The 24,346-nt window shown below is 50.3% G+C and overlaps 1 long non-coding RNA gene across 1 annotated transcript in view; it reads right to left on the bottom strand.

Moving 5' to 3' along the window:
• The window catches only part of LOC140425631 (uncharacterized), a 200,195-nt gene that overhangs the window by 88,135 nt on the left and 87,714 nt on the right, over positions 1-24,346 (bottom strand). Inside the window, exon 2 of the long non-coding RNA XR_011947914.1 lies at positions 1,495-1,683. This is a non-coding gene — a long non-coding RNA (uncharacterized lncRNA). The remainder of the gene's footprint in view (positions 1-1,494; positions 1,684-24,346) is intronic.

Below are 24,346 nucleotides of genomic sequence, written 5' to 3'. Positions count from 1 at the left end.
CCATTCTACTCCCATTTATTTTTCCTCACTTTGTTCCGCTACACCGATATTTCTGAAAATGGGGGGAAATGGCAGAAGACAAGAAAGACTCTCGGAGTGCTTTGAACTTGGGATTTTATTGCCGGATGCGGGGCACACCATCTTGACGAGAGATTTCACAGGGAATATTTGCTTTCTTTTTCATTCGCTGATCCCCGAACGCTCCTTGAGGGAATGAGAGACATTCCCATCGCAAACACCTGGCGAGTTCCAATTAGGAATCTGAGACCGATACACGCTAATGAAATAGATGAAGGGTTAACGCTGAGCTCAGGATCCTTGCCAGTGACAATAATAGGCATAGACAGCACCATCATTCTTAAGAATTGATTTGATTTTTTTAGTCCCCCCTGATTTGCGATGGATATTTTGCTGTGAGTCTCATCCCACAGATTGCCATTAACTTTGGAGATTGGTTGGCCAGATGGCCAGGAGAAAGATAAGGTTTCACAAGCACTTTCAGGTTAGCAAATATCCATGAATAGGATACAATTACTTAAATGCTTCAATCAAAATGCCTGTTCAATTACAGATGATGTTACCTACCAATATGGTCAGCTGGCCACTGTCTATAATTCAGCAATTACTTCACTTAAGACTGCAATGTTCTGATGGCTTCTTATCTGGTGACAGTGATACGAGACGTGCAGATCATTTAAAATGCAGTCACGACCCAGACTGCACTTGGCACAGTTGATATACGGCCTGGGAACTTTTCTTCCCTTGCATATTTCTTTTTGTTCGCTTAAATTGGCCACTTGCTCAAACCTTCAGGTTGAGGATGCAGTCCATTCACAACTCTATGCTGATTATTTATACCTATCTGTTCAGCAGGCTCAGCTGATACCACTCACGGGGTTTCATACAATCACAGAATCCCTACAGTGCAGGTGGAGGCCATTCGGCCCATCGAGTCTGCACCGACCATTTGAAAGACCACCCTACACAGACCCAATCCCCGCCCTATCCCTGTAACCCCACCTAACCTTTGGACACTTCGGGGCAATTTATCATGGCCAATCCGCCTAACCTTCACATCTTTGGACTGTGGGAGGAAACCGGAGCACCCGGAGGAAACCCACGCAAACACGGGGGAGAAAGTGCAAATTCCACACTGACAGTCACCCGAGGCCGGAACTGAACCCGGCTCCCTGGCGCTGTGAGGTAGCGGTGCTAGCCACTGTGCCGCCGTGCTGCCCCCATGTGGGATGTGGGTTCACATTCCCACTTCAGGACTTGCGTACCACAAGCAAAGCTGACTCTCTAATGTTGCACTGAGAGAATGGTGCACTGTTGGAAGTGTTGAGTTTTGGGTGCAATGTTAAACCACCAACCAGCCTGCCCTTCCAGGTAGATATAAAAGATTTAATTTCAAAGCAGAGCAGTGAAGGTGACCTGTGACAAATATTTATCCCCCGATCAACAAGATTACAAAATAGATTATCAAGTCATTACCTTATTGCAGTTTGTGCGAGCTTTCTGTGTGAAGATTGGCTGACATGTTTCTTATGTTACAACAGTTACAAGATGTCCTGTGAGTGTGAAAGGCGGCATATAAATTGTAATGTCCCTTTAATAGGATATCTGCTTGAGTGACACAGGCAGATCCAACTCTCTGTGATTTTTCTTCAGCTTCTGCAGGTCCTACATCAAATAATAATAATAATCTGTATTAGTGTCACAAGTAGGCTTACATTAACAATAGAACATAGAACATAGAACAATACAGCGCAGTACAGGCCCTTCGGCCCACGATGTTGCACCGAAACAAAAGCCATCTAACCTACACTATGCCATTATCATCCATATGTTTATCCAATAAACTTTTAAATGCCCTCAATGTTGGCGAGTTCACTACTGTAGCAGGTAGGGCATTCCACGGCCTCACTACTCTTTGCGTAAAGAACCTACCTCTGACCTCTGTCCTATATCTATTACCCCTCAGTTTAAAGTTATGTCCCCTCGTGCCAGCCATATCCATCCGCGGGAGAAGGCTCTCACTGTCCACCCTATCCAACCCCCTGATCATTTTGTATGCCTCTATTAAGTCTCCTCTTAACCTTCTTCTCTCCAACGAAAACAACCTCAAGTCCGTCAGCCTTTCCTCATAAGATTTTCCCTCCATACCAGGCAACATCCTGGTAAATCTCCTCTGCACCCGCTCCAAAGCCTCCACGTCCTTCCTATAATGCGGTGACCAGAACTGTACGCAATACTCCAAATGCGGCCGTACCAGAGTTCTGTACAGCTGCAACATGACCTCCCGACTCCGGAACTCAATCCCTCTACCAATAAAGGCCAACACTCCATAGGCCTTCTTCACAACCCTATCAACCTGGGTGGCAACTTTCAGGGATCTATGTACATGGACACCTAGATCCCTCTGCTCATCCACACTTTCAAGAACTTTACCATTAGCCAAATATTCCGCATTCCTATTATTCCTTCCAAAGTGAATCACCTCACACTTCTCTACATTAAACTCCATTTGCCACCTCTCAGCCCAGCTCTGCAGCTTATCTATATCCCTCTGTAACCTGCTACATCCTTCCACACTATCGACAACACCACCGACTTTAGTATCGTCTGCAAATTTACTCACCCACCCTTCTGCGCCTTCCTCTAGGTCATTGATAAAAATGACAAACAGCAATGGCCCCAGAACAGATCCTTGTGGTACTCCACTTGTGACTGTACTCCATTCTGAACATTTCCCATCAACCACCACCCTCTGTCTTCTTTCAGCTAGCCAATTTCTGATCCACATCTCTAAATCACCCTCAATCCCCAGCCTCCGTATTTTTTGCAATAGCCTACCGTGGGGAACCTTATCAAACGCTTTGCTGAAATCCATATGCACCACATCAACTGCTCTACCCTCGTCTACCTGTTCAGTCACCTTCTCAAAGAACTCAATAAGGTTTGTGAGGCATGACCTACCCTTCACAAAGCCATGCTGACTATCCCTGATCATATTATTCCTATCTAGATGATTATAAATCTTGTCCCTTATAATCCCCTCCAAGACTTTACCCACTACAGACGTGAGGCTCACCGGTCTATAGTTGCCGGGGTTGTCTCTGCTCCCCTTTTTGAACAAAGGGACCACATTTGCTGTCCTCCAGTCCTCTGGCACTATTCCTGTAGCCAATGATGACATAAAAATCAAAGCCAAAGGTCCAGCAATCTCTTCCCTGGCCTCCCATAGAATCCTAGGATAAATCCCATCAGGTCCCGGGGACTTATCTATTTTCAGCCTGTCCAGAATTGCCAACACCTCTTCCCTACGTACCTCAATGCCATCTATTCTATTAGCCTGGGGCTCAGCATTCTCCTCCACACCATTATCTTTTTCCTGAGTGAATACTGACGAAAAATATTCATTTAGTATCTCGCCTATCTCTTCAGACTCCACACACAATTTCCCATCCCTGTCCTTGACTGGTCCTACTCTTTCCCTAGTCATTCGCTTATTCCTGACATACCTATAGAAAGCTTTTGGGTTTTCCTTGATCCTTCCTGCCAAATACTTCTCATGTCCCCTCCTTGCTCGTCTTAGCTCTCTCTTTAGATCCTTCCTCGCTACCTTGTAACTATCCATCGCCCCAACCGAAACTTCACACTTCATCTTCACATAGGCCTTCTTCTTCCTCTTAACAAGAGATTCCACTTCCTTGGTAAACCACGGTTCCCTCGCTCGACGCCTTCCTCCCTGTCTGACCGGTACATACTTATCAAGAACACGCAGTAGCTGATCCTTGAACAAGCCCCACTTATCCAGTGTGCCCAACACTTGCAGCCTACTTCTCCACCTTATCCCCCCCAAGTCACGTCTAATGGCATCATAATTGCCCTTCCCCCAGCTATAACTCTTGCCCTGCGGTGTATACTTATCCCTTTCCATCATTAACGTAAACGTCACCGAATTGTGGTCACTGTCCCCAAAGTGCTCTCCTACCTCCAAATCCAACACCTGGCCTGGTTCATTACCCAAAACCAAATCCAACGTGGCCTCGCCTCTTGTTGGCCTGTCAACATATTGTTTCAGGAAACCCTCCTGCACACACTGTACAAAAAACGACCCATCTAATGTACTCGAACTATATATTTTCCAGTCAATATTTGGAAAGTTAAAGTCTCCCATAATAACTACCCTGTTACTTTCGCTCATATCCAGAATCATCTTCGCCATCCTTTCCTCTACATCCCTAGAACTATTAGGAGGCCTATAAAAAACTCCCAACAGGGTGACCTCTCCTTTCCTGTTTCTAACTTCAGCCAATACTACCTCGGAAGAGTCCCCATCTAGCATCCTCTCCGCCACCGTAATACTGCTCTTGACTAGCAGCGCCACACCTCCCCCTCTTTTGCCTCCTTCTCTGAGCTTACTAAAACACCTAAACCCCGGAACCTGCAACATCCATTCCTGTCCTTGCTCTATCCATGTCTCCGAAATGGCCACAACATCGAAGTCCCAGGTACCAACCCACGCTGCCAGTTCCCCTACCTTGTTTCGTATACTCCTGGCATTGAAGTAGACACACTTCAAACCACCTACCTGAACGCTGGCCCCCTCCTGCGACGTCAAATCTGTGCTCCTGACCTCTATACTCTCATTCTCCCTTACCCTAAAACTACAATCCAGGTTCCCATGGCCCTGCTGCATTAGTTTAAACCCCCCCAAAGAGCACTAACAAATCTCCCCCCCAGGATATTTGTGCCCCTCAGGTTCAGATGTAGACCATCCTGTCTGTAGAGGTCCCACCTTCCCCAGAAAGAGCCCCAGTTATCCAAAAATCTGAAACCCTCCCGCCTGCACCATCCCTGTAGCCACGTGTTTAAATGCTCTCTCTCCCTATTCCTCATCTCACTATCACGTGGCACGGGCAACAACCCAGAGATAACAACTCTGTTTTTTCTAGTTCTGAGCTTCCATCCTAGCTCCCTGAAAGCCTGCCTGACATCCTTGTCCCCTTTCCTACCTATGTCGTTGGTGCCAATGTGGACCACGACTTGGGGCTGCTCCCCCTCCCCCCTAAGGACCCGGAAAACACGATCTGAGACATCACGTACCCTTGCACCTGGGAGGCAACATACCAAACGTGAGTCTCTCACGCTCCCACAAAATCTCCTATCTGTGCCCCTGACTATAGAGTCCCCAATTACTAATGCTCTGCTCCTCTCCCCCCTTCCCTTCTGAGCAACAGGGACAGACCCCGTGCCAGAGGCCCGTACCCCATGGCTTACCCCTGGTAAGTCGTCCCCCCCACAAGTATCCAAAGCGGTATACTTGTTTCTCAGGGGAACGACCGCAGGGGATCCCTGCACTGACTGTTTTTTCCCAGTCCCTCTTACAGTTACCCACCTATCTCCAATCTTTGGTGTAACTAATTCCCTGAAGCTGCTATCTATGACCCCTTCTGCCTCCCGAATGATCCGAAGTTCTTCCAACTCCAGCTCCAGTTCCCTAACTCGGTCTTGGAGGAGCTGGAGATGGCAGCACTTCCTGCAGGTAAAATCAGCAGGGACACTAACTGCATCCCTCACCTCAAACATCCTGCAGGAGGAACATTGCACTCCCTTCCCTGCCATTCCTCCAACCTTCTACCAAGATCTGGCTAACAACTAAATTAAATTTTTATAAAAAATAATAATAATATAATAAAAATATGGTATGCAATGCAATGAAGTTACTGCGAAAATCCCCTAGTCGCCACATTTTGGCACCTGTTCGGGTACACAGAGAGAGAATTCGGAATGCCCAATTCACCTAACAAGCACCTCTGTCAGGAGGAAACCGGAGCACCCGGAGGAAACCCACGCAGACACAGGGAGAACGTGCAGACTCTGCAAAGACAGTGACCCAAGCCGGGAATCGAACCCGGGACTCTGACGCTGTGCAGCGGCAGTGCTAACCACTGTGCTACCATGTTGTTCTGCGCTTCCCCAAGTGGTCTGGAGGACAGGAGTCGACTGACCTGGACTTTGCACCAAGTGCTTGGCATGCACCCACAGGAACATCACTATATACATGGAGAACCAAAACCTTTGCAATGCAATTACATAACAACCTAAAGCAAATGGGGGCAGGTCCTTCCTTAAAAATACAAGTGTTAAAATAGCCCCTGGTCAACAAATAATCTGCTCAGGTAGTTTGAACCATCAATGAATGGCTATAGATTCTTCAAGGTAATCAAATTATTTATTTTACCCTCCAGATAGAAACCTGTTTGCATGAGTAGGCAAAAAAATATACTCATCCACATCCACGGATCAATGACATGTTGACATTGAGCCACGACTTGTCTTGTCTTGGGAATTTTTTCCAGCGCTCCTGTTTTATCTTCTGACTTGTTAATAATCTAATTCATTCACAGGATGCACGTGTCGCTGGCAAAGCCAGTATTCATTCCCCATCCCTAATTGCCCTTGAACTGAGTGGCTTGCTGGGCCTTTTCAGAGGGCAGTTAAAAGTCAACCATACTGCCGTGGGTCTGGAGTCACGTGTAGGCCAGATTGGGTCAGGAGTCACGTGTAGGCCAGATTGGGTAAGGATGGCCGATTTCCTTCCCTCATGAGGAAATAAGAAAACCGCCGCGGATTGACTAATACCAACTTTGTATTCCAGGTTTATCCATTAACTGAATCGGAATTCGATAGCCGGCACAGCGGGATTCGAACTCTCGCCTCAGAGCCTTTGGTCTGCATGCTGGGCTCGCTAACCCAATGCTTTAACCGCTCTGCTCCCAGCCCCCTTGGTATGTTCGCTGTCCCAATGGAAAAATGTTCATTTTAATTTCCGATGTATCCAATCAGCCACTCAGTAATTTAATTACCGGCACTGCAGCTTGTAATTGGACAGAGCCTGTGCCATGTGACTGAGTGGCTATCCACTGCTGCAGTGACGTGCTAATGGCAGCATGACATTCCCTCCCCTCCCTCCTCAGTCTGGCAGGCCCGGTTGGGCCAGCTGCCATGAACAGTCACCGCTAATTACAGTCCAAAGACTGGAGCCACTGACCATCTGGCCGGGGGACAGATGATCTGCCTGCACCTGCTCTGCGGGCCACCCAACTAGTCCCGATCTCAAGGTGAATGTTCAATTGAAAAGAGTGAAATATTCACAGGAGTGGAACATGGAAATATCAAGCTGTAAAGCATCTATTGCTGGTGTTACGGACAGGGCGGGGAGAGTTCTGAAAGCCTTGTATCCTTTCCCTTATTGCCCGTAATAAGACCAGAAGACAGAGGAGTAGAATTAGGCCATTCAGCCCATGAAAATGAAATGAAATGAAATGAAAAAATGAAAATCGCTTATTGTCACAAGTAGGATTCAATGAAGTTACTGTGACAAACCCCTAGTCGCCACATTCCGGCGCCTGTTCGGGGAGGCTGGTACGGGAGGCTGCTCCGCCATTCAACCATGGCTGATATGTTTCTCATCCCCATTTTTCTGCCTTTTCCCCATAACCCCGATCCCCTATTTAATCAAGTAATTGGTCATGTTTTATGATGAACAAGGCGCTGGATTCCCCTTTGCTGAGGTTAATTGCTGACACGGGACTAGGGTTTGTAGACTTTCACAACAGCTAATGAAAAACGGTGCGGGATTCGCTGGGTCCGTGATTGACACTCGGGAGGCTGACAAACTGCAGCCGCACAGACACATTACACTCCCCACACACACTCATCCCAGCCGCACACACACATTCCACTCCCCACACACTCTCATCCCAGCCGCACACGCACATTCCACTCCCCACACACACTCATCCCAGCCGCACACACACATTCCACTCCCCACACACACTCATCCCAGCCGCACACACACATTCCACTCCCCACACACACTCATCCCAGCCGCACACACACATTCCACTCCCCACACACTCTCATCCCAGCCGCACACGCACATTCCACTCCCCACACACACTCATCCCAGCCGCACACACACATTCCACTCCCCACACACACTCATCCCAGCCGCACACACACATTCCACTCCCCACACACACTCATCCCAGCCGCACACACACATTCCACTCCCCACACACACTCATCCCAGCCGCACACACACATTCCACTCCCCACACACACTCATCCCAGCCGCACACACACATTCCACTCCCCACACACACTCATCCCAGCCCCACACACACATTACACTCCCCACACACACTCATCCCAGCCGCATACACATTACACTCCCCACACACACTCATCCCAGCCGCACAGACACATTACACTCCCCACACACACTCATCCCAGCCGCACACACACATTACACTCCCCACACACACTCATCCCAGCCGCACACACACATTACACTCCCCACACACACTCATCCCAGCCGCACATACACATTACACTCCCCACACACACTCATCCCAGCCGCACATACACATTACACTCCCCACACACACTCATCCCAGCCGCACACACACATTCCACTCCCCACACACACTCATCCCAGCCGCACATACACATTCCACTCCCCACACACACTCATCCCAGCCGCACACACACATTACACTCCCCACACACACTCATCCCAGCCGCACACACACATTACACTCCCCACACACACTCATCCCAGCCGCACACACACATTACACTCCCCACACACACTCATCCCAGCCGCACACCCACATTACACTCCCCACACACACTCATCCCAGCCGCACACACACATTACACTCCCCACACACACTCATCCCAGCCGCACACACACATTCCACTCCCCACACACACTCATCCCAGCCGCACATACACATTCCACTCCCCACACACACTCATCCCAGCCGCACACGCACATTACACTCCCCACACACACTCATCCCAGCCGCAAACACACATTCCACTCCCCACACACACTCATCCCAGCCGCACACACACATTACACTCCCCACACACACTCACCCCAGCCAACAAGATGGCACTGGTTGTGCTGGGGTGCACACATAAAGCTGGTGGGTCTGCTGGGCCCAGAGGGCACCTAGGGGCTGGCCTGGCGGGACACCTATATGACCCATGGTCCTAAGTTCACAGTGAGCTGTTAGCGGTGTGCGCAGCTGCATGGCTGCCTTACCGGCTGCAGCACTGGTGTTCCGTGCCCGTCCACCCCGACCCCACAGCCCACCTCCTGGCCAGCCCCCCACTACTCCCCCCAACCCTGGCAGAACCCCCCCCCCAGGCCAGCGGCACAACTGTCAGCAAACTAAGGCGGTGTTGGACACTTTCCGTACCCCCTCTCTCTCCCTCAGCAGCCGCCACACCAGTTTCACGATTTTTAAAAGCACAAGGGAACCGCGTCGTCGGGAACTCGGCCCATCAGAGGCAGAGAATCACGGAGGTCCCGGGGAATACCGGGTCAGGCCCGCTAATGATATGAAAACGGTGTTTACCGTACGTGCGGTCCGAACCGCACTGACACCACTGCTGAAGTGCTGGAGAATTGGGATTTGGTGTCAAATTGGCGCCTGACACGATTTTGGAGACGGAACCAATTCTCCGCCCAATCGCGTTTTCCCGATTTCGGCAACAGCCAACAGAGAATCCCACCCAAGATGTTTGTGTTTTTTAACCACCCAGTGTGTGTTATCAATTTAAATAGCAGCAGCAAGCTTTTCCTGGTTTAAATGAAGAGGGATATTATTCAGGCATAGGAGTGGCATGGTAGCGCAGTGGTTAACACTGTTGTTTCACAGCGCCAGGATCCCAGGTTCAATTCCGGCTTGGGTCACTGTCTGTGCGGAGTCTGCACATCCTCCCCGTGTGTGCATGGGTTTCCTCCGGGTGCTCCGGTTTCCTCCCACAATCCAAAGATGTGCCGGTTAGGTGGATTGGCCATGCTAAATTGCCCCTTAGTGTCTAAAAACGTGAGGTGGGGTTACGGGGATCGGGTGGAGGTGTGGGCTTAGGTAGGGTGCTCTTTCCAAGGGCCGGTGCAGACTCGATAGGCCGAATGGCCTCCTTCTGCACTGCAAATTCTATGATCCCAAACGTGGCAACGTTAGATAATTGAGACCAGAGCAGCATGAGATCTGATGGCTTTATTGAAGTGATGTTGTTTTCGAATTCTGGGTGGGGTGCATCAAACCACACATGGAGGCACGTACGACAACACAGAACAAGTTCCACTAAGCAGGAAGACTTGCATGTTTACAATACCTTTCGCAACTCCACGTGCTTTACAGCCAATAAAGTACTTTTTGAAGTCTGGTCACTGTTGTAATGCAGGAAATATGGCAACCAATGGGTGGCACCATCGTTCAGCGAAGCCTCCCTACAGTTCTCCATCGGGTCAGCCAGAAAATGTGGGAATTGTCCAGTGCGGCCAGCAGGAGACCTTCCTGTCTTATCAAGAAAACCTGGACCGAAGTTACAGTGGAGCTCCATGTGATGCAGGAAGATTCTGCTGCATTCCAGCAGGGTAAGTGGTACGGTCTACTCCCTTCAAAATGACACTCCTGAGGGCACCAGGCAGGGTAAGTGTTCGAGTGCACAGGGATGAGGGATTTTACAAAGGGTTGCAGCACTCAAAAGCAGTGGGATCATGTGCACTCAATATGCGGCACCCACTTCATGCTCTCAATCGTCTATCAGTTACAGGGCATCCCGCTTGTTAATCATTTACTGGACAGCGTTCAGCAGTTGCCATCGGCATGTTTGTTCCTAAGTTGCACATGCACCCATCGGGATGACACTCATTCTGCTGTCTGTCTGCAGGGTATGGACACTGTTTTTGTGATCAAGGCTCATTCCCCGAGTTACACAATTTGATGTCAAATGATACATGTCTGTTTGGATCACATTTAAATGTCAAATCAAGGTCGAACATTTCTGGTATGTGCCGGGAAGGAGCCAGCCCAGACCGGGGGCAGGCTGCTGGTGATTCGAGTTCTCGAGGAGGAGGATGTATTGCTAGCTGGGGGAAGACCTGGACCTTGCCTGTGGAGAAGGAGAGATAAGGCTCCCAAGGGAAGGCTGTGAGAGTGCCTGCAGTTATCAGATGTACTGACTGAGTGAGACATTGTTTAAGGAAGGAAGCCTGCTCAGGCACCCGCTAAATCTTCCCCATCTCCATTCCAGGTACCAACAAGAAAAGCAGCCGGAAAAGAAGGCAGCCCCCACGCACGGTTCAGTCTCCTCCTTCACCACCATCTCTGAGGATCGTGATTCAGATTCCTCAGAGGCTGCGTCATTACGGTCTTCACCTACACCTCCCACCTTCACATTCTGGAGCAGGCTCGGAGGGTTACCATCTGGTGAGAAAACCACTGACACGGATCCATAGCTGGTGGAGGAAGTGACAACCGAGGTCTCTGACGTGCGGAGGACTCCTGAAGACCAGGTCCCCGCTCGGCCCGATGCGAACCTCTGGAGCTGGTCTTCGGAAAGCTGCTGAAGATTCGGAGGCAGGCAGGGGAACACCAGGCAGAGATGCCAGAGGCCAGACACAGACTGAATGTCATAGGTCCAGTGAGTGCTTGGCTGCCTCCATGGAAACGGTGGCAGGTAACCTGGGGATCTCAGTCCAGTGTAACACAATGGCTGGCCCATTCACTTGGATTCCGTCACTTTAGACATGGGTACAGTGCATCATTGGCTAGGCGAGAGGGCACAGGGCATCTCGACCTCCTTCTCGGTGCCCCTTCTCCTCAAAGTGTTAGGGAGCTGCCATTGAGCACTAGCATGGAGGAGGAGCATCAGCAAGGCATCCAGGGAGCTTCATCACAGAATACTCCAAAGGTATCCTGTCAGAGGATGCCCCACAAAACCAACACAGCCAATGGGGCAGAGTGGTCAGCAAGCTGCCTTCACCTCAGCTGTGGGCGTTGAGGCTGCACCTGGGCATAGTAATAGGAAAAGTGAGACAGTGAAGTATTGAAGGCACACAGGTGGCACTGGTGTAAAACTATTGTATAGAGTTCTGCCATCTGTAAATACATATTCACTTGCACTGTTTGGATGTGCCCTGGATTCTCTCACCTTGTCGCTTGTTGCTTCAATGGTCACGGACATTTAAGGGCGTGGAAGGTGGTCCCCCACCAAAATCCAACACTGTCTTCCTACAGTCTCTGCTTTCACATTATCAACATTGTGTTACTGAATGTTTCCACATGAGGGTACTTAAAAAGTGGGCATTATTTGTGAGTGTGCGGCCTGGACACGCATCATACAATCTCACAGCTCGCCGGGCTCTGCACAGAATGTGCAGCAAAGTCATTGCATCTCCTGCTCCCTGCTGTTGCCCTGATGTGAGGTGGATGTACAGTGTCCTCACGGGAAGTTAAACATGATATGCGTGTGGCGAGGGACACTGTCTACGCAGTTCGAGGGTGAAAAGAGCGAAGGCCTTCCCTGTGCTTTGAAGAGTAAAAAAACACGAGGCTTCCCTGAATGTCAGGGGAATGATCGGGTGTGCATGTCCAATTGCCCTGGCTGCCCTTGTTGAATTGTCACACTGAGCTCACATGCAGGTGGAGGCTGCAAGTAAGGACGCAGCAGACGTGTTGCTCTTGGATGCAGGAGGGATTTAGTGTAAGATTAAAGAGGTGTGCGCGCGTACAGTTAACTGGAACCTTTGTGAGGCCTCACATGGAAGAATGTTTGCCCCGCTCATCTCCTTATCAAATGTAGGAATAGGCCTCACATAAACAGATTGCAACCAAAGTGCACTGAACTTCGTTGAAGGACTATATTCGTGAGTAGAAAGGGCCTGTGTGCTGGGCCATGCTGAGAGATCTTGGAGATCTGCAGGAAAGGTGTTGAACTTCGGCGGGGTGTCCAAAATAACAGACCACAGTCTCGCAGTAATACTGAGGCCACCTCGGGCTGAGATTTGTAGAACTCTCTGCAATTGGAGGATGGTGAGTGGTTGGACCTCCTCACTTCCGTAGTGCGGGTGAGGTAGTCATTGAGTGGACACCGAAATTACCTCAATACTCTTCGGGATGATAAAGGTGTCAAGGAATATGAGAGAGATTGGTGATCAGCTATAAAAGCATCCTTAATCAAGGTGTATGTGGGAGAAACCCCCGCGGGGCTGACTGGTCCTCTGATGCTGCTATACCCTGCACACTCCTGGCTCTGCCTGAAAGAGCTCTTTGCAATGTCTGCTTCCCACTGAGAGCAGGTGTGAGGGGAACATGGGTGCATCCCTGCCAAGAGACAAAATCATGCTGCTCTCAATGTGCCGTGGCCTACGGACTCTGTGAGGGAATTGGTGAAGTCTAACTTCAATTTACAGGTGTCAAAGGTCACGTGCGAATGGTGTGCTTTGCAGTTTCTGATGCGCACAAGGGATCTGCATATCAGCCCATTTGGCACAGGCAAAGATCACACCACCAGCAGGGCAGACCTTAAGTAGTGCTATTTAGTCATAAATCCAGGTACATGAGAGTAAACTATAATGTGCGTTACAAATAAGGATCCGAGGCCTGGCAGCCTGCAGAGGACTGAAAACCAAATAGTCAAGGATAAGTATCAGCAGCCGAGTCTACCTGGAATCTGTTAGTTATCAAAATGCCGTGGGCATGGCTATAGTGTCATATCCTTGCAATGTTCTTGGTATGTGGCTCCTTCATACCCTCGCCTCCACCACCCACTCCAACATCCTCATCGTCAGAGGTGAATCCTGGGTTCACCGTCTCTCTTTCCACCAAGACATCACCCGTTTGGAGCATGAGGTTGTGCAGGGCGTAAATATTGTATGGAATGATTTGCTCAACCACTTCAGTGAACATTTAAGAGTCCAGTACGAAGTCTTACAACACCAGGTTAAAGTCCAACAGGTTTGTTTCGATGTCACTAGCTTTCGGAGCGCTGCTCCTTCCTCAGGTGAATGAAGATACCTCCTTTCATCCCCACAGGAAAAGATAGCCCATAATAAGAGGGAGAGAGAGTAGATGGTTGGGGGTTGTACCACCGAGAGTCCTCACCCCGATGAGAAACGGGCCGTGGAGATCGCGGGGATGGCCGTGGATCGAGCACTGACTGAAAGCGAGGTCAGCCTGCGCCAGAGAAGTGAGGGTCCATTGCACCTTCATCCAGATGAGCTGTATTAAGTGAGTTGTTGGACCAGCTCAGAGGAGAGCTGTGAGGAAAACACCGACAATGCATCACAGCTTGCACCCGCACCATCGCAGAGACACACCCCTCGGTGGGCAAGATTAGCACACAGGTTTCTGCCTCACTTTCTGGTGAGCACCACACAGCTGTTGATGCACATCAGATGGAGGCAGGAACATCCGAGGGAGTCAGCAGTCGGAGGCCTGCTGGATCCCGGGATTCAGCTGGGTCCCAGCCAGATGCCGAGCCTCTGGACAAGGTTCTCCCTGAGCTGCTCGGGTGATAAGCCAGAGCCGTGAGATTCAAGAAGGGGTGTCAGCGACAGTCCTGCAACTGCAAGGCCGATTGGAGGACTCCCAAAGGCTTCAGACGTAGAAGATGGTGCCAGCAATGCGTGGCACCGAGGACAACACTGCTAGGGTGGCGACCGCAGAGGAGAGCCTGGGACACGGCATCCGAGCCATCAGTGGTGACGTCCATCGGTATGGACCGATCATGTCCCAGTCAATGAGGGACTTGTCCCAGATGCAGGTGGGCATTGCCAAGGCTCTCTTGTGCTTGGCTCAATCACAGGGGACCATCGCTGAGGGCTTCAACACCAGGTGCAGAGAGTGGGTGTCTCTAAGACTGGCAACGCCTAGTGACTCAGAGGTTGCTGGCGCTCCCTCCTGCTACCATTATATCCCATGGGCCCTGCAGGCACCCTCAGGGAGGAGGAAGTGCTGGAGTCAATCCCGGGGCTTTCCACGAAGGACATTCTGGCAGTCTCCAGTTCGTCTGATCCCCCCCCTCCTGACACCAGTCCACCTCACGGGCAGCAGACAGAACACGGCGGCAGGGTAACCCCGAAGGGACCCCCAACACCAAACTCTCCAGGGAATGACCACCAACGGCAGCAAAGTGCACAGGGTGTGGAAGGCAGCAGGCTGTCTCCCCCTCCAATGTGCATCCTGGGGAGACACCTAGACAGAGCATTAGACCACAGAAGATTAAGAAGTTATAGGAGGACTGAGTGGGGGCGCTGGTGAGGTCGGTAATCATAGTTAGGGAATGGATAATTATCACATTAAATGTTCACCTTTAAAACATGTCACACCTGATACATGCAACACCTCCGTCATTTAAACAGGGTGAGACACCTTCCTATTTGGGTCACTCCCTGCTACAGGCCTCACAAGAGACACCACCAGTGAGAGCCCATGAAAACTACAGTGACGGTGATCCCTTAACACACTCGTTGGAAACCCACATTACACCCCCCCCCCCCCCCCCCACACACACACACACACACACAGACCCCACCCCAACTGGGGCTGATTTAGCACAGGGCTAAATGGCTGGCTTTTAAAGCAGACCAAGGCAGGCCAGCAGCACGGTTCAATTCCCGTACCAGCCTCCCCGAACAGGCGCCGGAATGTGGCGACTAGGGGCTTTTCACAGTAACTTCATTTGAAGCCTACTTGTGACAATTAGCGATTTTCATTTCATTTTCATTTCATTTTCAACTGTGGTCCAAAATAAAGTTTCCGACCCGCACTCAGGCATGGGGCCTGGAGTCAATGCGCTGTCAGCAGAGAGACAGGATGTCAGACTTGATCAGAATCTGATTAGCACCACAGCTTTCCCCACAGCGAGTGATCAACATCCTCCTGCCTTGAGTAGTGACCTACTGACAGTGCGATCGCAGGCCCATCACCCTGGTGCCATGTCACATAGATCCTTGGAAGGAAGAAGGGGAAACAGGATTTGAGGATTGGGAACTGGATGTTCGGAGAAGGAGGAACAAGGTGATCGGGGAAGGGGAACAGGGTAATTGGGGAACAGGGTGATTGGGGAAAGGGGAACAGGGTGATTGGGGAAAGGGGAACAGGGTGATTGGGGAAGGGGAACAGGGTGATTGGGGAAGGGGAACAGGGTGATTGGGGAAAGGGGAACAGGGTGATTGGGGAAGGGGAACAGGGTGATTGGGGAAGGGGAACAGGGTGATTGGGGGAAGGGGAACAGGGTGATTGGGGGAAGGGGAACAAGGTGATTGGGGAACAGGCAGTTCAATCTGGGGGTTGGAGGTGTTTAACTGATGGACACAGAGCCTCCTGTTATGCAAACCTGGAGGTGATGAGGGCCTCACTGGTCCTCCTGGCATGTTAGACCTTTACTGCTGCTTATTTTCCATCTCCTCGATCTTCCACAGGCTCATCCTCCATCCCCTCCTGGTCCTCCTCCTCCTCTTCCTCAGATGAAGATGCATGTTCCTCCTCCTCCTCATCCAGCATGTCACCCCACTGCTGTGCGAGGTTGTGGTGGGCACAGCAGAGTACCACAAAGCGAGAACACTCTGGGGGCTGTACTGGCAGGCATGACCAGAGCGGTCCAGGCAGCAGAATCACATCTTTCGCAGCCACTGCACCACTCAGTGACAGTATGGGTGGCAGCGTGGGCCTCATTGTAATAGGGCTCCCCCTCAGTCATGGGCCTGGTCATGGTCAAACGTGATGTAGTCGAATGCTCGGGCAGACAGGGCATTCGGCATCACCCGGATGCACCCGTGGGCTGATGATTGTGAGGTGCCTCACGCGTCCCCGCTCAAGTCCTGGAATGAACCAATTGCAGAGAAATTAAGAGCAGCTCGTGAGCTCCACGGTCACCAGGTGTGAATGTCCTCCTCCTCCACGGGGTGCCATGTACGCGAGGGCGTGGTACAGGTGCCACACTGCTACCCTGCTGAGACGCAGGCTTCTGCACCACCTGGTGTCCAGCAGCTCATAGAAGAACCATTTTGTCCTGTGCGTCCTTGCCTGTCTTCAGTTACCTTCCTGGCCCCTCTTCAGCCTGATGGTGGGCCTTGAGCCTGTGCAGTCACCCCCTGTCACTGTGGTGCAGGCTCCAGCTTACATTGGCTTTGATGTAGTCAATGACATCTGCCCGCCTCGGCCATGACCATCAGTTTGAGATCCATCTCAGGTGGATCGATCACAAAATTCATTTTGTATCTGGTTGGACATGGAATAGAGAGACCGATAGACAGTAAGGTCATCCGCCGCAGAGCCCTTAACACATGCACCCCTCCCCCAACCCTCCCCACAATCACTTGTCCTCATGATCCTGGAAGCTGACCAGCCATCACTGCCCAGCGCCCTTGGCCACCACGCAAGTTGCCTGGCCCGTGGACCTCAGCCCATCTCTATCCTGGGTTCAGCCATGTATCTTTTTTTTTTCCTTCTCACTCACTCCTTGGTTTGATCAGGAAAAGTTGTATCTTTCAAACCTTCACATTTGCACAGCAACCATCCTCTGCTACCATTGTTATACATTTTAGTTACCGTTGTATGAAGAGTCAATAGTCCTGTTCCTTTTCACCAAACACCATTTATTTCACTTCCACAGCTTCTGCACAAAACTCTTAACAACACACCACCTGACAGAGGCCACCTGAAGCCCCTTTAGATATCAGTGTCAATCATTGGATACTTAAACTAAATGAGACAACTAATTGCAATGTCTCTTAATGCATTACTTAACTCTTAACCCATTACTTAACATGTGCCACCCTGGCAACCCGAGCAACCTGGCACTGCCACCCGGGTAGTGCTCCTGCCAGCCTTGCAGTGCCACCCAGGCATCTTGGCAGTGCCCATGTTCCAAGGGGCAGAACAGGGGGCCACCCGGCTCTGTGCCTGACCACCCAGGGGCCTCCGATTGCCCGGGAGATCCCCGGGGGCCTTCCCGCCAGACCCTCGATTGTGTGAACCAGTACCGAATAGCTTCCAGCTGGGGACACCCTGGGGAGCCAATTAGATGTTGGAAGCCGGTAGATCGCGGGTGAGCAAGCCGAAGTGGGTTTGAAACCTCATTGGGCACACGCGGTTGGGTCACGACCATTGTGGGTGGGATTCTAATCATGATGCCTCGCAACGTCTGGGTAGATCTCGCGAGTCGTGTTGACTGTCGGGAAGCCTGGGAAGAGGCCTGCCCCAGCATTAACCAGCCGCTTCGCGCTCCCGTTCAGGCGCAATGCGGACAGTAGATCGCGCCCTACATTATAATTCCAGATTTTTATTATTTTAATTCAAATCCCACCAGCTGCTGCAGCCACTCAACACCTAATGCCCCCCCCCCCCCCCCCCCCCGCCCCCCGCCATCCCCCTCCCATGCAGGAAATGGACATCTGTTTGGGTGCCATTTATATTTGTCAAAGGGACCTTGCACAAGGTGAGGTCATCAGCTTCCTGCCTGCCCGGCAACAGGCCAGACACCTTGACCATGAATTTCTAATTGGCTGACTGTCAAGTGATTGCGCGTAGCCAGAGCTACAACAAGCTTCCAGTTCATTTGTTCCTCTTCACATTTTTCTCTGGGTATTCAGACACAAAGCAAGATTGAGTTCAGCGATTGCACCCTACCCTAATCTTTTCCACTTGTAAACGTTCCAGCGGGCTGCGGTACTACATCTCAGAAAGTAATTATTTTTATCCTATGGTGTTGCATTATTTTTATTCTTCCCCTCTTCACCTCAACCTGAGGTACACATACCAAACCACATTAAGAATGTGGAAAGATAATATTGTTTCTAACTCTTTACCAATAACCATGTGCAATAAAAACGAGAAGCCATAAAAAAAGGCAATCTTTGTAGCAAGAGAACACATAATGTCAGGAGTTGATGCTGAGCTTATATAAGACCTTAGTTCTTATACATTTTGGAGCTTTGTGTGCAATTCTGGACACTCCACTAGAGAAATGAAATGCAATAAAGAGGCGGGCAACATACATTCAACAACAGCAACCTGTATTTACCACATTCGCGACAATGTTCACAGAGCGGAGGAATTGCAATTATTAGGACGGACTTGATTTAGGAAACTTTCACTGGAGCTCAGAGGCCATCTTGGTAACTCATTCACTTTGCTCTTTCCAAAGACAGATCCCTGACTCCGTGTGTGCTCATGTTTCATCCCGGTTTCCTTGGCGGTTATTGTCAATGCTGGTCGCCATTCCCTTCCACTCCCAGCGACAGGGAGAGGAGGCAGGTGCCGGGTCAGCCTTAGTGGGAATCCGTTGGTTATTCTGCAGCCCACCATCTGAGCGATCTGGCCGCTCCTTTCTGATAATAAATTGGTACATAATCCCGCATAGCTTCCACGAGTCAATGAGAGATTATGCGAGGACACAGGTTTAAGATGACGACAACCAATAATTAAGCGGAGATTAGCAAAAGTGCGTCTTCGCATGGAGATGGTTAGAAATTGGAATTCGCTCTTAAAACCTGCTGTTGGAGCATAGTCTATACATTCTTTGAAAGGGACACCAGGCAGCGTCTTTACAAAAGGGGACTGTTAAAAGACACTTGGGAAATATGGGCAGACCATGCTTAAAATTAACAATCAGCATCACATTTATGTTGAAAAATGCCTGCTCAACTAACTTAGGATTCCAGAATATGGGCAGACCATATGGGCACTGTGGTTAGCAGTCAAAAGTGGAGGGCAGGTAGAGATGGGTGTTGTTAATATACATTTGAAAAAAAATGCTGTGCTTTTGGATGATGTCAGCATGTTGGGTGGAAGGTAGCACAGTGGTTAGCACTGTTGCTTCACAGCACCAGGGTCCCAGGTTCGATTCCCGGCTTGAGTCACTGTCTGTGCGGAGTCTGCACGTTCTCCCCGTGTGCGCGTAGATTTCCTCCGTGTGCTCCCGTTTCCTCTCACAGTTCAAAGATGAACAGGTTAGTTGGGTTAGCTATGCTAAATTAGCCCTTGGTTTCCAAAAAGGTTAGATAAGGTTACGGGGATAGGGTGGAGGTGTGGGCTTAAGTGGGATGCTCTGTCCAAGAGGCCGAATGGCCTCCTTCTGCACTGTAAATTCTATGATTTGGAATGGAGGGTTTCTACGCTGGAAGATGGAATATCCCATGTGGGACCAACGAGGTGGGAACACTGGCCTTGCCCGTGCTCCTTTCAGATTATGAGCTCCCCCACGATGGGTGAGGTATCGGAATTACCCAGTGTACATAAGTAAGGCACCGGCATAGACAAGAACCCCGCTCGCAATCTATCGGGTAGTGTACATATCATTTGTATAAATATAACTTTGTTTCTTATTTTTATCTCTGTGGATGCCCCCATAACGTTATTAAACAAGACTTATAATTCCAGTAACTGGGATAAACAGAAAGGCCACCTCATTGAATCCGTCCCTGACGTCTTGTTCTTCTGAGGAGGGAGCAACTGATTTTTCTGATTTTGACAATATTCTTTTCTTTCATTAGGTTTAAGGTTCAGGTTTATAGGTACATCCTTGATGACCATCAATTCAGTCGAGACAGTTTGTACCAAAGAACAGTGGCTTTAATCAACTAGATGTGTGCCAACCTGTAGCTTCTCCCGCACTGAGAGCCTGGCTCCGATCGGCCGGTTATATACCTCCTCAGAGGGGCGGAGCCACAGGCGGAGCCAACGGCAGCATCACCACAACAATTTAACAGCAACAGTAACAGCGCCAACAGTAAGTATATACAATAGAGGATGTCGATGACAATAGTAATAATAGAACAACAGTGAGTGTATACATAGCCATACGTGGCTCACCACAATCCTGTTCATATTTCTTTTCTCCTGTTCACATGATTAATAATTATAGTCATTTTATAATGGACAGAATTCCACCATCCCGCCCAGGGTGAACTTGGCGAACACGGGGAACCTGGCAGGAGTCAAGAACCCGCCAAGTTAAAATCAGATTGCAACTCTCCCAGTGGCGAGTCCCGTTGGCAAGGGCACTGCATTCCCGTGCATCTCATGCAAGCTAATTAAAACAGCTGCCCATCTGCATCCCATCAGGCTGCTGGGAAACCGTGTCAGCCTCAAACTCAATTGATAAAGAGTGGCGTGCACAAGGTAGGCTTTGGTTCGCCAGAGACTCTGGGGTGAGTGCAGCAAAGCCGTCCTGCCACACTGCTGCGCAGCTCCTGAAGCGCGGTTCCCGCTCTGCCGGGGCAGACTGGTTGCTGCCCTCCATCTCCGTGCCGAGCTAGTCTTCATGGACAGCACTGAGCTGCTGGGCCCATGGACCCTCCTGTGTCATTGTCGCGGTTGAGTACTGGGGTTGGGCAGTACAGGGGTGTCCTTTCCCCTGGTGGTACACACCAGTGTCCATATGGACAGCCCCGTGCTGCGGGACCCGTGCAACCACCGCACAAACGGTCAGCGGATTGACCGGGGGTGGTGTTCAAGTTGAGGTCGGGGGACGGTGTGGCCTGAGGAAGACACACAAAGACTAGGAGGTCAATTTGGAAGGAGGGGTGTGAAAGGTAGGGGGTGGCGGAGGGCAAAGACTTGGGGAGTGATTCTCTTATTCAGAGCCTAAGGGCGCCCGCCAGCGGAGAAATTAAACATTTTCCCTCTGCCGCGAGGGGCGCCGGGGAGGCGCGATTCCATCAATGCAAATGGTCAGGATTCTGCCCACGTGCATCCCACCCGAGGCCTGATTCCCCAGGCGAGTGCTTCACTGGGGTTGGCAATCCCATCGTGGGGCTGACAGGCAGGAGCAGTGTTTGAGCACCCCAATCACCCCGCACTCACATTCCAGCCAGAAAGATGGCTGCAAGAAGACAGGCACCATGCTTCCTTGATGTGGACGTCCACAGGATGTTGGACGCAGCTGAGGAGAGATGGGACACTCTCGTCTCCAGGGTGGGGCAGAGACACCAGCTAGCTGTCATGAATCTGGCCTAGTATGAGGTGGCAGATGCAGTGAGTGCTGGCAGCCTCACCAGAGGATCCGTATGCAATGCAGGAAAATGATGAATGACCTCCTTGGAGCGCTTGGGTGAGTAACCACCTGTGTGACCCTGGCATCACTCCTGTCCATGACCCCTGACATCTACCCTCAAACCCTTATATGCCGGTAACATTCCACCTACCAGCATGTCCCTCAGAACCCACCCTCCAGGAACCCTCAATACACGCCCTGTCCTCTTTGGCCAGGCACCTTGCCCACATATACCACCAGCTAGAAACCCCCCACCGCCATAAAACTGGCGTTCTGGAGTCGCACTATGTCCTTTCTGTTTCCCCAGGAGTAAGTGGACCATAATTAAAGGGTACATCAGAAGATGGGTGGGGGCATCCCCGAGATGTGGGTCCACACCCCCTTTGAACAAACGGCCAAGGAAGCCGTGAGATTTTCATCTTCCACAGTCCTGTCCTTCCCAAGAGCTAACCCCAAATCCTTTTTCTTCCAGGATCCCCGTCAGATGAGGTCGGCCCACCCAGTGATGTAGCCCTCCCTCCAGACCCACAGAACACCCTGGAGCAGATCTCCAGGGAAGACACCGATTTCTCAGAACTGCTTTCACCAACACCATCCACCAATGCAGCGACTATCACCTCAGTGGGATATGTTAGCGATCATGCTCCTGGGTCACACTCTGGTGAGCACCACGCACATGCTGCAGTACATCAGGTGAAGGCAGGGACTCCCGAGGGATTGGCCAGTCGGTGGGCTGCCCAATCCCAGAGGACAGCTGCCCCCAAGACAGATGGCGTGCCTCTGGCAAAGGTTATCCCATCGCTGGCACAGATGCAGATACAGAGCCAGAATTTACTGGCTCTTTTTCCTGGTCCAGCGCAGTTATTTTAAGATTGCTGTTATGAAGGTTTTCTGCACTGCCTTGGCTCTTTGAATTGATAAAGTCCTTGGGATGTCACATAAACGGCGATCGCCTTTACATTCCAAGCCAGAGGTACTTGCCCATAGCCCTTTATCAAGTGTATGTGCATGATGAATTGCAACTGTCCAATGCTTTTGATGCCTCTTCGAATCGTAGAACATGAAACAATTCCCTCTGGATCGCCTGTGGTTCGCTTACGCTCTTTGGGCTCTATCCGGTTTGGGCACCATGACGATAGGGGAGCTCCACTCACTGGAACTCAATTCAATAAGGACAGTCCTGAGCATATATTCAATTGCCTTCTGTATCTGAGATAATTTAACTGGATGTAGCCTATATGCATGTTGCTTGACTGGAACCACATCAATGCACCACATCTATGGCATGCATTGCTAACCTCTATCTAGTTTATTCCCATCAATACATTTATCAGTAACTCTGTCAGTTTACTCCGCCCCTTATCTGGGTGAAGATGTAATCACTAGATTAAATGTTCCAGTGCTTCCTCAGTGTCCTATCAAATTATCAGGAAGTCACTATCAGAATTTGACCCTCATCTTCCCCATGATTCATTCAGTAAATATAAAGCCACCACAGTCCCAGGTGACCATAGGCTGTGTTCCCCTTTGTCAGAGGGGAAGAGCTGACTGCTGGTGATTTAACCTGAGGGTCACCACACCTCCGGCGAAGAACAAGGTTGAGAAGGTGGGCCTCGTGAATAACCTAAGCCGGTACGGGGATGAAACACATGCTGTTGGCCTCGCTCTGCATCACAAACTAGCTGTCAAGCCAACAGAGCTCAGCAGCCCCCTGCTTCATTATTAACAAGACCTCCTGCTTGTTCTCATCTCCTCTCACCAAGACCTTTTTTAACATGTTCACAGGACACACGCTGTGTGATTTGTGTCCATCTGGAATGCATACCACATAGTTTTCCTCGCTCACCTTTCTTCCAATGTATCACAGACAATTGAATCTAGTTTTCAGGAGCTCACCTGACATAGGTAACAACACACTCACTCTTTCTCCTGTTATAAAACTCTGAGTCTGGGCCTTCGTACCAGCCCTGGCTGGTGCTCCCTGCGGGGCTGTCACTAAATGTGCTACTTTTGAATCACTCTGTTTTTAATCAGTCAACCTCTTTGAAGTGAATACATTTTCCTCATTATGTGTGCCTGTCCCGTTATCATCCAGCTGGCTAAAAATTGTATCAGATAACCTGATCTCACTGGCCTCACCCTGGGCTCACAACTCCCCCTTCAAACAGGGGGGTGTCTGTTTGTAATTTCTCTGTGGTAGGATTCTCTATTGGCTGTTTGACTACAGTAGGCATCGCTGCCATCTGGGATCCTGTGATATCATTCCCCAGAATGAATTGAATGCCTGCAAAGGGCAAGGTTTCTACCGCTCCTGTCTCTCCAAGCTACTCTGTAAGCTTATTTTTACGAAAGGAATTTCTTACCTTTCTCCGAGAATGCTGCTGATCAGCACCATTTCTTTCAATATCCCTTCTCATCAACACATGTCTTTACCCTACAACATTAGGGATTGACCTGCCCCTGTATC

Source organism: Scyliorhinus torazame, chromosome 6 (genome assembly GCF_047496885.1).
Source record: "Scyliorhinus torazame isolate Kashiwa2021f chromosome 6, sScyTor2.1, whole genome shotgun sequence".
In the NCBI taxonomy this organism is placed as follows: domain Eukaryota; kingdom Metazoa; phylum Chordata; class Chondrichthyes; order Carcharhiniformes; family Scyliorhinidae; genus Scyliorhinus; species Scyliorhinus torazame.
The sequence above is the reverse complement of the archived record's forward strand: the minus strand, read 5'-3'. Positions and strand labels throughout refer to the sequence as shown.